The following is a 13,876-nucleotide window of genomic DNA, read 5'->3' on the forward strand; positions in this document are numbered from 1 at the left end:
TATCTCAATGTTCTTTTGATTTCCATTTCTTTTATGGCTAGGGAGGTTGAGCATTACTTCATGTGTCTATTGGCCATCCTTCTTTCTTCATCAGAGAAGTTTCTCTTTAAGTCATTAGCCCACCTATTTATTGGGCAGTTGTTTCTTTGAGGAATTGTTGTTGGGGGATTTAATTTTTTGAGTTCCAAGTATATTTTAGATATGAGACCCTTGTCCGTTGTATGGCTAGCGAAGATCTTCTCCCAATCCGCAGGTTTCTATTGATCTTGCTAGCTATGTCCTTTGCCATGCAGAAGCTCTGCAACTTCATACAATCCCATTTGTCCAACCTTTCTTTGATTTGTTGTGTTTCTGGGTCTCTATTGAGAAAATTTTGGCCTGCGCCAAGGAGACCTAGGGTTTCTCCTATTCCATCTCAAAGCAGATCTCTCTCCCATTGAACTAACCTGGGAGGAGAATCGCAGAGCATTTTTCTGCCTGTTCAAAGAAACTGACTTAAGTAACCAACCAAGCCACAGGAACATAAGCAGACCAGAGACTCCAACAAGAGGCTGGTTATGGACAACAGGGAGGCACAGGATTTTTCCCACCCCTCGCAAAAAAATCAAAGAACTTTTTTTTCTTGTACCTTTTATTAAATTTGTTTTTTTATAAATTTTTTTTAATCTTTAATTTTTACCTTTTCTAAAAAAAATTTTCTAGTAATTTTTTCTTTCCTCTTAGAATTTTATTTTAGGAGTATAAGTGTGTGTGCGTTTTTCTTTCTTTTTTTGTTTTTTGGTTTGTTTTGTTATGTTTCTTGTTTAGCTCTACAGAACTTCTGATCTTTTTTCTTTCTTTCTTATCCTTTTTACCTGTTCTTTTTTGTTCTTCTTTATGTGACTTAATTGCTGTTCTGCACATCCTCAGATATACCTGTAGTCGATTATTAGACCTTATTCCCCATTGTGTACACACTTAATCCACAAATTTATTACTCAATTCAAAACCTCTTAGACTTAAATTCCTTAATAGCAGTATTATCTCTTTATACCTATATAATATTTTAAGTATTTTAATTTTTAAGTTTTTCACATCTCCTTTATATCCCTTCCCTTCTCTCAATATATTCATGTTCTTCTCTGAATAGTTTGTTTTCGATTCTGTACAATATTTTTAATTTTTACCTTTCTATTTTTTCTGGTCTCTTTTTGTTACCTTTCTCTTTCTTCTTTTTTTTCTCTCTCTACTTTCATCCTATCCAACCTATTTCCTGCTTTGAGATTAGGATTTTGGTTTCTTAATTGGAGACCTATCTCTGCTTATTCTGCTTAGGCTGCTTTAAACCAGGATCCTCCGTTTTTGGCCTCTTCAGTAGCTGAGAGGTAAAATATGAGCCACTGGTGGACAGCAGCTATATTAACATTTTTGACATGTTCGAATGAATTTTAAAGTAAGACATATATGTTACTTTTGAAAATGGCAGGTAATAGTATTTAATGTTTAACAGAATTTAAAACATACAAAGCTGAGAATGGCAAGTAGCTGAGAACAGGATGGAATAAATCAAAATTACCTATGACAGTTTCCAGACTGTGCACACAAATGATTGAATTGTCGGAGCCCAAGGACATCAAATACCTGAGCTCCAACTGGCTGCCATACTCATGATGCCAGCTACTGCTATTCACAAGATTGTGATGTTGCTGGATGACACAGCTCAGTTTCAAGATGGGAACCTGAACTTTTTCTATTGATCTAGAAGGAGAAACATCAGGACAAGAAATGTGATAATAGGGCCAAATACAAAAAGATATTCAGTCCAAGGAAGACAGAATAACTCTATTTCTGAAAAGACTATTCTCTCACAAGGAATCCTGAGCTGAATATGGTGGTCCATGTTTGTAATCTCCGAACTTGAGAGGCTGATTTAGAAGTTAGCTTGAGACCAGCCGAAATTTTAGGCCAACAGAATGACACATAGAAAACTCTATCTTAAAACAACAATAACAACAACAAAAGTGCCAACGACTGGAAATATGGTTAGTATTAGAATGCTTGCCTAGCATGCATAAAACATTTTATTTGATTCCTCAGTATGACATAAGCAGAAAAACTGGAAGTAGTGCTGTGGCTCAGTTAGTAGAATGATAACCTTGAGCAAAAGAAGCTCAGAGAGATTGCCCAGGCCCTGATTTCAAGCTCTAGGATCGTCAAAGTTAAAAAAATGGTGCAAAATGCTGTTTGCTGGAATAAATATGTTGAAGAGTTCTTTATACTCACTAGAAAATTGTGCTGTTGGACATTCATAATGAACTTTGTAGGACAAAGTAAAATAAATTAATGAAATAATATCTGGCATTCGACAAGACATAGTAGATCTAAAACTGATAGTTGCCTATGATTTCTTGATACAACTTATGTTACAGATACACTTGCCAAATTGTGATATTTTAAAGGTACAATCATGGGTTTTCTCTTTTCCAAAAGAATTTTACTGCCGGGCACCAGTGGCTCACACCTGTAATCCCAGCTACTAAGGAGGCTGAGAACTAAGCGTCTGTGAGACTCTTATCTCCAATTAAAGGTTCAGAAAATGTAAAGTGTCACTGTTGCTCAAGTGGTAACACCAGCCTTGAGCTGAAGAGCTGAGGGACAGCGCCCAGGCCCGCAGTTCAAGTACAACAACTGACAAAACTTAATAATAATAATAATAATAATAATAATTTTATGGTTACTATTAAGGTGTTATATATAAAGGCTACCATTTCATAAGTTTGTTTCTTTGATAAACGAAAAACAAATCCATCTTCATTGCCAAGAGCCAGGATTTGGCCATCTGCTTTACAGCTGATCTCTGGGTGTAGAGGCAATCTGTAATACAAAGGAAACCAAACCAATTATGACTATGTTGGGTCTTTGGCCATCCCACAAAAGATGGACAGGGTCTGAAGAATGGTGAATGCGGTCGCTCGCCCATTCCCCAGCCATGCTTAGCGTGGGAGACAATCAGAAGCAGCAGGGAGTCAAGTCAAGTAGGAAAACTCGTTTATTAACACACAGTAAGCACTTTTTAAAGCAAAAAAGACCCAGTGGCATGGGAGGGAAGGAAAAGGAACCAATTACTGTAAAGTTCACACCCTATCATGTACCTAAGCTTCCACAGGCTGGTTATGCACTGAAGGTAAAGCAAATGGGGCTCTGCCCATTCAACCCCTCTCAATGCCATCTTTGCTGATCATGTGCTCTACAGCAAATTGGGTTCTGCCTACTCAACTCCCTCTCAGTGCCATCTTTGCTGCCCACGTGCTCCACAGATTCCCCTTTATTTATTTTAATGGCAGACCCACCTCCCAGTTAGTAATCCTTTTCCTTCTACTGTAAAGGTTATTTTAACAGGATTACATTGGAAAGAATAGCATTGGCCATGCAGGAGGTTTGAGGCAAGTCTGGTGGGCGAGATTTGGCAGACAAGGAGAGGGAGGGCCCTTGTGCATGATCCAAGAGCTTGTCCCTGTTACATCACATCCCCACCTAGCACAGTAATAAACATCAGCTCCACCACAGTTAGAAATGTCTGAAACAGTTCAATTAATTCCTGAACATATATAAAAGTCAATATCTCATAAGGTTGTCCTCTTCAGAACATGGGAGCAGCCTGGGTATTGGGAGTTCCATACATGCGGCAAGGTGCATTCTCGTGGGCTCCTACACTCAGGCCATTCTACTATAGTGCAGAAAAACAAGGAAAATTTAAAAGAAACTGCAGACATAGCAAAGCAGTTCCAGTCACCTGGTGTGGTTTAAGTAAGCCAGTTCCTTGTATGTGCCTTTAAGTGAGCACAGGGGTCAAGATGACCTTTGAGCTTTACTGTCAGTTCCCAACACCCTGTCTTTGTTTAAAGAAGAGAACCCACCTGTCATAGGTTGGGTAGATTGCCTTGTCTGCCTTACCCATCATCGGGAACTTCTTCGGAGCAAAGCTAAAGGCCTTGTCTTAGGTTGGTTAGACTGACACCCGCTCTTACCCATCTCTGGCTGCGATTCCTCTCGGGGGAAATTCATTCACTTTGATCTTGATCTTATGTAACTGGCTGGCTAAGCTCGGAAGAGTTTTGCAGTGCACATATAATGCAAGGAGGCATAGAAAATCCATCAGCAAAAGCATTACCAGGCCAAGAAATGTCATTAGCAGTCCTTTAACATTAGTCATGGATGGGATAGCAATCTTTGCCTCTTCAGAGTCCAGAGGTGGGGCTTGTTCTAATCCGGGTATTTGCCTGTGGGTTTGAAAAAGTTCTAAAGACAATTTATTTGATTATTTCTGCATTGCCAGCGCTGATCACTGCACAGGTCACCCGTTGAGGTCGATGCAGATTCCGTAGGGCCATTGCTGGGACTGTGAAGGTCAGGACAGCCAACAGCTGGAGTATCACCATCTGCAATTGTTAGAGAACACAAGACCTTCTCAAGGGCTGGTTGCCCTTGGGGATGGTTAGTAATTATCTTTTTTGCTTTCCCTCTTTATACACAAGCCTCGGCCACCATAGCTGTTTTACTTTCTTTGTTGGTTAGTTTATCTTGGGCATCCTCCTGTATAGAGAAAATGGGTAAATAGTTAAGGTTCCTGGCAGGGATCCAAATGGAGGCTGTCTCCCCTATGAGAAAAACGCATCCAAAGGCCCTGCTCATGGTAACTAGGGGGTCAGGTCCTCTCCATTGTTGTGTCAAGGCAGGGGATCCTTCCACCTGACTTTCCTTAAGGTTTGGTGGTCGTCAGTGCTTCTGAAATCTGGATTCAGTTGCCCTTTTTGAAAAGTTTAAAATGGTAATGGTAAACAAAGATACCTATAACTACATATGGGGCTAACTCCCTTTTTTTTTTTTTTTTTTTAATTTTTTTTTGGGGGTCCGGTTGTGGGGCCTGAATTGTGGACTAACTCCCTTTTTTGTTTTAATAATTGCTCTTAAAGACACTGGAGATTTCTATCTATAACTACTTGGACTTTGGGAATTATAGGGAGTTCCTGTAGGATGATTAATATGCCATTTGTTAAAAAAAAATTCTGACATTGCTTTACTAACAAAAAAAGGTCCATTTTCTGTTTTAACTTGTGCTGGTAGACCCAAGGTGGCAAAGCATTGAAGAAGATGTGTATGTGCTGTGGCCCAGCCTGCTCCTGAGTAGGTATTTATAGATACAAAGATATATTGAAACTTACCAAAGGCTAGGAAATGAGTAACATCCATTTGCCAGAGGACGTTAGGTTTAAGGCCTCTGGGATTTACACCTGGTGGTTGTAATGGGGATACTTTTAAGAAGAGCTGGCATGTTTTACAGGTATGTACAATTCTTTTGAGGTCATTTACAGGAATCTAAGGAAATCTATATTGACGACCTCTCCAATTAATGTGGGTTAAATCATGCAAACAGGTAGCCTCTTGTAACATTAATGCTTGTGGACCAGTAGCTAACTGGTCTACCCAATTATTGCCTAGGGATAAAAAACCAGGAAGTTTTGAATGCCCTCTCAAATGTTGAATATGAATAGGGGCTCCACATCCTTCTAATAGCCCCTTAAGAGTAAACATAAGAGGAGAAATAAGGCTTTCATCCAGCTTAATATATGCTTGGGGAAAATGAGGGAGCAAGTTAATCATATATAGGTCATCAGAATAAAAATTAAAGGGTATTATATTTGAATGTCCTGAAGTGCCATAATTACAGCGAGCATTTTTATATTGTGCTGTCCCTTTGCAAAGTTTAAATCTTTGTTGGCTTCGGGTGTTTTGTTATTCCTCAAAGGCTGCATACACAGAGCCTGCTTTACTTCCATCAGTAAAAGCATGGAGAGTGCCAGGAATAGGCGTATGAGAAAATAGAGATGGCATTTTAGAGGAAGTTGCCATAACATTACAGTCCATTTGGATGGCCCATGATGGCGGTCAATTTGGCCTAGAAATCCCTCCAATGAGAGAGCAAGATGAGCATTGGCTCGAGTGAACAACTCAATGTCTGCCATCTGAAAAGAAAAAACAATGGAGTGATGGTCAAGGCCATAATGCCTTTGGGCTTGGGTCCTTCCCTTGACAATAGCAAGTTGGTCTGCCTGAGAGTACACCTGAGGTGTGCCCCCCAGGGGAGTGTGAACCCACTCTAATGGCTCCCCCCTTTGAGTTAAAACTGCAGAAATTAATGTGACACCTGCAAACAACCAAAAGGAAATGGGTTCAAAAATAGAATACCTCCTCAGGGAAACTTCATCCAGGGCTTTTTGGAACTACAAAAGTATTGCCCGATGACTGTCTATAATTGTAATAACTTCTTAGGGTGTCCTGTCTTTTAGTAGGGCAAATAAGGGCACAAGACTATCTGTAGGGACGGGAACCCATGGCAACAGACAATTGATTCCCCCTAAAAGACTCTGAAGTTGGGTTAAGGTTAGCGAGACTGGAAAATCCAGCAAATGCTTACGGGGGCTGGCCTGAGTCAAGATATGGTGGGTTCTGAGCACCTTAAAAGGAGATACCTTTTGAATTTTATTGAGGGCTATGGTAAAACCCTCCATTTTCAACATGGCGAGAACCTGGGCCAGAAGGTCCTCCAGGCTTCCCAGGTCTTGGTGCCCCAAAATTATATTATCCATGTAGGCATAAGCAAGCGAGGTATCTGAACCCAGCACAGGCCCTAAAAGTGTGGACAAGTATTGTTGGCAAAAGGTCGGGCTATTGGCCATTCCCTGTGGCAGCACTATCCATTGAAACCTCCGATCAGGCTGGGAAAAATTAAGAAAAAGGATGGAGAAAGCAAACTTCTTGCAGTTATCTGGATGTAGCGGGATAGAAAAAAACTATCTTTAATATCATTGACAACCGAGGTATATTCTGAACATATAGCAGGAGTCCAGGGCATGCCTCTTAGGGGCGTTCCTACTAGCTCCATTCTTTCATTTACCTTACATAGATCTTGGAGCATATGCCAAGCCCCAAAGTCTTTTTGAATAATAAATACAGGAGTGTTCTAAGGACTCATAGAAGGGCGTATGTGCCCAACATTTATCTGTTCCACCACCAAAAGGTGGAGGGCTACAAGTTTAGGTTTGGTCAATGGCCACTGCTCCCCCTAGATAAGGCTGGCCATCTAAATCAAACTTGCATTGACAATACTTTTTTCGAATGGAATCCCTTCCTGCCCCTGGGACAGTGTGTAGGGAGCAATTTGCCCCCCCCCATGACGGTTGGCAGGGGATTGTTTTAAACAGTCCCTCTTAAAGTGCCCCTCCTGCCTGCATTTAAAACAAGTTCTCTCCCCAATGGTATTAGGGTTTCTTGGTCCGGGCTGCCAATGCCTGGGTAATAGCCTCATTGCAGATGTCTAAGCCAGTAAGGCTAAAGCTAGTGATTGGGAATGATGCTGTTGCATTCCCACATCCTGAGAGGCCACCACCCATCTGCTCAGGGTACTCTTTCTCAATCTTGCGCAGTCCATGCGGTGGTCTGCATTCATTCTTTCCCAGACCAGCAGCTTTACAAACTGATCTCATAGGTTCCCTGTGGGCAGCTTGCGGTTTATACTCTTTTGGAATCAGTCTACAAACTCAGCTAGAGGCGCACCAGGTTTTTGTCTCACTCCTGCTATGGGGGTCTCAGTGGGCCATCATCCAGTTTATACCAAACAGCAAGTCCAGCCTGCCTCACCTGGTCATGGTACAGGCCAGGTATTGTGGCCTTTTGGAGGCCAGTGGAGTATCCTTCCCCTGTCCCTGTTAACATGGCAAAAGTAATAGGTATCATGGGTTAAGCCTGCCGGTTATTCTCTGCTCGCACTCTGCATTCCTCCTTAAAGAAAGCACACCATTTAATAAACTGAGAACTATTGAGGACTGCTTTGGCAACATCTAGCCAGTCCTTAGGGACACACAGGTGATAATCAACGTCCTATAATAGGGTAAGGGCCCAAGGAGAGTTTGGGCCATCCTCCACCACCGCTTGCAGAACTCTTTAAGGTCCTTAGCTTGCCCTGGATAGCATTCCAATGGCCTGTTAGCTCCAGGTGCCAGATTGACTGGATGTTTTTGGGGAAGTGAATCCTGTGGCCTAGGGTCCAGGCTCCCAAGTGGCACTTCATTAAAGGGCAGGCCTCCGAGTAGGTTACTTCCCCAGCCCTCGGCCTCTCCATGGGAGGTTGGTAGGGGTCCGAGTCTTACAGGTCTCTCTTGCAGGTCACGGAGGGCGCCATACCTCCCCCCTCTGAATCAGAGGAATAGGGAGGGGCCTAGGAGAGTCAGGGACACCCGAGTCAGAGGGGGTAACCTTCACCTTCGTTTTGATTTCCACTGTCCACTCAACTCCCTCTCAGCGCCATCTTTGCTGCCCATGTACTCCACATGAATATAAATAATATTTTTTTCTCTGCATATCTTAAAAAGCCATGCTGACAACATGAAATAAAAAATCCCAAAGTTTAAAACCTTCTTCTAGAAAAGTTAAAGAATTACTGAGAACAAGTATTTTAAGAATAATTTCAGAAAGCTTGAACTCAGGGCCTGGGTTCTATCTCTGAGATTAATAGCAAGGCTATTGCTGCCACATTGAACCATAGAGCCATTTCTAATTTTCTCGTGGTTAATTGAAGAGAAGAATCCCACTGACTTTCCTGTCCAACCTGACTTTGAGCTAGGATCTGGAAATCTCAGCCTTCTGAATAGCTAGAATTATAAGCATGAGCTACTGGCACATGGCTACACTAATTGCTTAACTGAAAGAGTTAAAATTGAATGTTAATCATGTTTAACTTTGTAAAATAAAGTTAACTGAAATGCCTTTTACTAGTAATAAGGGATCAAATGTGTCTACTGTGTAGGTGGGTTACAAAGTTCTTACCAAAAGCTAAATACTTCCCTTGTTTTCTATTCTTCCAAAATTGTTTGCTCTCCAGAATCATGCCTTATCTTTCCTTGCTGGTTTCTGTAGCTTATTTCATACATGCTCACAGCTTCTTCAATTATCATTTCCTTATGTGAAGAGCTTGCAAATATCTATTTTCAATCCAAACTACTTTTATGCACCTCTCATCCATATATTCAACTGCCATAAATACTTGTGAAACAGTAATCTTGTCTTTCCATTACTGGATATAAATGTGTAAGTAAAATTTAGGAAAATAAAGGAATAACATCAATAAATATACCTGATGATTGTAATAGTAATGCTAAATATTACTACAATGCTGTTTTTCTGAACAATTTAATATAAAGCTCAAGGAAAACAACGTTTTTGAGTGCTGATATTGGGGTTTAAACTCAGGACCTGGCCTTCTCACTTATGCATTTTCCTTCAAGGGCGGTGTTTTACCCTTGAGCAGACATAGCTTTTCTTTTTATTGATGTTCTCTGCTGTGTTCAAAAGCAGGATTTTTAAACCTCTTAATTAGGTGATTCTTAAATATTCATAGGGGAGCAAAAGAAGAATAGAAGACAATAGAAGAATAAAAGAGTACAAGTTCAGGCTTGAAATCGTAGCTACGGAGGAGGCAAAGAGATGAAGATTTTGTTTCAGAGCCAACCAGGGGAGAAAAATCTGTGAGACTCCTCTCTCCAATTAATACCCAAAATGCTGGAAATTTTTTGGGGGGATTATTTAGAGATAAGAAACTCTTTGTCTTTCCTTCTTGGGCTGGATTGAAACCGGGATTCTCAGATATCAGCTCTCTGAGTATCTAGAATTACCGGTGTGTGCTAACAATGTCCAGTTTCAAGGAGAGGGCAAGGTACTGATTTCAAGCTCAAGGAACAGCACAAAAACAAAAACAAACCTTATGACATACAAATTTCTGCAGGGCAAATGACATAGCTAGCAAGATCAATAGAAAGCCCACGGACTGGGAGAAGATCTTTACTAGCCATACAACGGACAAGGGTCTCATATCTAAAATATACTTGGAACTCAAAAAATTAAACCACCCAACAACAAATCCTCAAAGAAACAACTGCCCAATAAGTAAGTGGGCGAAAGACTTAAAGAGAAGCTTCTCTGAAGAAGAAAGAAGGATGGCCAATAGACACATGAAGAAATGTTCAACATCCCTAGCCATAAAAGAAATGCAAATCAAAACAACATTGAGATATCACCTCACTCCAGTTAGAACAGCAAAAATCAAGAACTCTAACAACAACAGATGCTGGAGGGGATGTGGACAGAAAGGAACCTTGCTTCATTGTTGGTGGGAATGTAAACTTGTTCAACCACTTTGGAAAGCAGTATGGAGGTTCCTCAAAAGACTCCACATAGAGCTCCCCAGCGACCCAGCAATCCCACTTTTGGGCATTTACCCAAATGATCACAAACAAGGCCACACTAAAGCTACCAGCACAACTATGTTTATTGCAGCATTATTTACCATAGCTAAGACATGGAACCAACCCAGATGCCCCTCAGTAGATGAATGGATCAAGAAGATGTGGTATATATACAGAATGGAATTCTATGCCTCCATCAGAAAGAATGACATTTCCCCATTTGTTAGGAAATGGAAAGGCTTGGAAAAAAATATATTAAGTGAAGTAAGCCAGGCCCAAAGAAACATAGGTCCCATGGTTTCCCTTATTTGCAATATCTAGTATAGGTATGAGTCAAGCGGAAAAAGTCAGATAATGTGATGTTAGGAAAACAAAACCTCAAATATGTATTTTAATGTTTTTGTTTCTTTCATGCATGTGTTTCTAACGCATTTATAAGATTATTTCCTTGTTGCTTTGTATGTCCCTCCCCCACAGTGTAACCCCCGCTTTCACTATATTTGATGTCAGTATAACATGTGGAGGAGACGGGGACAAACAAGTCGTTTAAGGATTCAGGTGGACCTGTTGCAACAATGAGAAGTACAAAATGTCATGTCAAAACCAGCTTTACAATGTCGGTGGGGGGGGGAGGGGGGGTACGATTGGTTGGGAGGGAGGGGGGAGGCCGGGAAGGGAGGTGAAGGGTAAACAAAGGAGGAGGCTGCAATGCTTGGTAAGAAATGTATGCATTATCCTGCCCATGTAATTGTAACCCCTCTGTACAGTATGTTCTCAAATAAAATAAAATAAAATTAAAAAAAAAATATACTGATAGAATACAAACCAAAACAAACAAAATATGGGTATCTAGATGGGTGAAGGTCTTAATAGCATTATTATCACTATTATCTTTTCTGGCATATTAAGTAACCCGAAATTATGCATTAAAGGCATAGCTTAGTGGGTAGAGTACTAGCTAAAATGAAATGTATCAAACCTACTTACGGAAGAAAGAGAAAAACAAACAGAATCTACACATATTTCGTTAATGTACTTTTAAATGCATTCTAATCAAGAAAATTCTAGGCATTGATGAATTTATTATTGACTTTTCCTAAAACTTTGAAAAGATCATTTTGATTCTACAAAAATACTTCTTTAGGAAGGTAAGAAATAGTAGCTGCCCTCTTAAAAGTTTCTTTTTTTTTTTTTTTGGTCCAGTCATAGGCCTGAACTCTGGGCCTGGGCGCTGTCCCTCAGCTCTTAGGCTCAAGGCTAGCGCCCACTTGAGCCACAGCGCCACTTCCGGATTTTTTCCCCTGCTTATGTGGTGCTGAGAAATCGAACCCATAGCCTCATGCATGCAAGGCAAGCACTCTACCAATGAGCCACTTTGCCAGCCCTTAAAAGTTTCTTTAAAAAAATACCGAGCTGAATTTTGTCTGGAATTATATTCCATGTACTGAGCAATTAAGGCGAATCTTTTCAGGACATTGAGTCTTCTAACCATTAAGTACTTTATTCATCATTTACTTAGTCCTTATTTTTTGTATAACATTTGAAAGGTTCTATAAAATCCATTTGGAGGGTCTTTACTCAAAGCAGAATGGCATAATGTAAGCATCTCAGGATTTAGAGCAGTGAGTATGAAAGCCATGAACAGTTTATCTTGTCTTTGAAGAAATTTTTAATGCATAGAGCATAAATAAGAAAGAACATTTTAGGTGATAGAGTAAATAATGGAGGCCAGGAGGTGGCCTAGCACCACCATAGGAAGACGAAAGCTTGGGTGCACCCTAAGGGAGAACTGTCCTGTCCTGTTCTGTCCTGTTGAGATACTTGTCATGCATCAGGTGCCTGAACAGGGAGGGCTGGCACTACTAATACAGCACCATGAATACAGTCAGCTTGGCGCCATCCATGGCACGCAGCAGAAACCAGATGAAGTGGAGCAGGGATTGGACAGAGGGTGGCCCGTGTTTGTTGGATGGTACTTCTATGCATACATGATGAAGACCACAGACCTGCTTTTGTTTTTCCAATAGAGAAACTGCAGCACTGCCTGGCGCACGAGCATGTCCACTTGCCTGGGAAGCTTTGGGCCATGGAGTCCTCCACCAGCAAGTTGGCAGAGCCAACACTGTCTGTGGAGTGTAGAAAGTAGTATCAAGGTTCCCAGTAGTTCTTGCTTTCCACAGAGTCAATGCCCAAAGCAAATGGAACCAGGGGTGGCCCTGTTTCCAGGAGCCCCAACTGAAACACTTCAAGGCTCTGGATCAGTGGGGTCCATCAAACTGAACATCCTAGCCAGACACTACATCCACTTCTGCCTTCTTTGGGGACTCCAACACCAACATGGACAGTGCTGCTGTGCTCTTTTGCTGGCCATGAGGGAAGAACAGGAGTGTGATCCCGAGCACATGAACTCCTGAGCCCCAGAGGGCTTACTTTGGGGCATGTACCTGAAGAAGAGGGTCCGGTACTTCTGGCATGCCCTTGATGCAGTTTACCTTGCATGTGATTGTTGTCTTCATTCTGGGAGCCTTCCTGCTCCACCATCGCTGCTGTCAATGTGGCCCAAATACTATAACCTTTAGAAAGACTAGGTCAAAGCTTGAAAATATCAATTCCAAGAATTGGGTGCATTAAAGAGGAGGGTATGGAAAGGGTAGACAAATGAAGGGAGGAAAGGACAGAATGTAAATGAGCTCATTGGATGAGAGTGAGGGAACAGAAGATGCTGTATGAAAGGAAATGTATTTATCTGCCTCATGAAATTGAAATCCCTCTACACAACCTCTTTATAATAATTATAAACTAAATTACTTTTCTAAAAAGGAATTCATTGCATATACCACAAAACTAAGAAAAGTAAAGGAAGGGATGTGTCAGGGGGGGTTGAATGTTGTAAGGATGGCATGGATCAATATGCACTGTCTTCATAAACTGCTTTGTTACATGGCACTTCTTTTGTACAACTGCTTAAAGATAATTGACAAATAAAAATAATAAATGAATAGATGTAAGGTAAGGTGAGTACAGGAGAAAGAAATGGTTGATATATACTTCTGATATGGAACAGGGCTTCCCTTTAGGTTGGAATCCTGTAGAAGAACTCTACTGTTTTTATAATATTTCAGAATAAGATGAGATTCATAAAGCATGATTCATTATAATTTGTCAAAAATAATTTAAATAGTTGTTAATTACCCAACAAAATTAAATTCCTATAGTATCTTTGTGAATAAATTTAATTTATGATCATGTTTTGACAGAAAAATCTATGAAAATGTTTTATTTACTTATTTTTTGGTCAGTCATGGGGCTTGAACCCTGGACTTGGGCACTACAAATCAGCTCTTCAGCTCAAGGCAAGCACTCTACCATTTGAACCACAAAGCCATTTCTGGTTTTCTTGTGATTAATTAGAAATAAGAGTCTCATGGACTTGCCTGCCTGGGCTGGCTTTGAAGTCAGAACCTCAGATCTCAGCATATTGTGTAGCTAGTATTACAGGTGAGGGCCACCGGTGCCTGGCTAAAAATCTTAATTCCAATTCACCTGCATAAAGCCAGAACTTGAGGCTTTGCTTAAAAGGTGGAATGCAGGCAAAAAGT

At 40.8% G+C, this 13,876-nt stretch overlaps 1 pseudogene; it reads right to left on the reverse strand.

Moving 5' to 3' along the window:
• Positions 1-12,055: 12,055 nt before the first annotated feature.
• LOC122118057 lies at positions 12,056-12,735 on the reverse strand (annotated as a pseudogene).
• Between the last annotated feature and the right edge of the window lie 1,141 nt (positions 12,736-13,876).

This window comes from Dipodomys spectabilis, unplaced genomic scaffold, assembly GCF_019054845.1.
Source record: "Dipodomys spectabilis isolate Male_0828 unplaced genomic scaffold, ASM1905484v1 ptg000147l, whole genome shotgun sequence".
NCBI classification, from domain to species: domain Eukaryota; kingdom Metazoa; phylum Chordata; class Mammalia; order Rodentia; family Heteromyidae; genus Dipodomys; species Dipodomys spectabilis.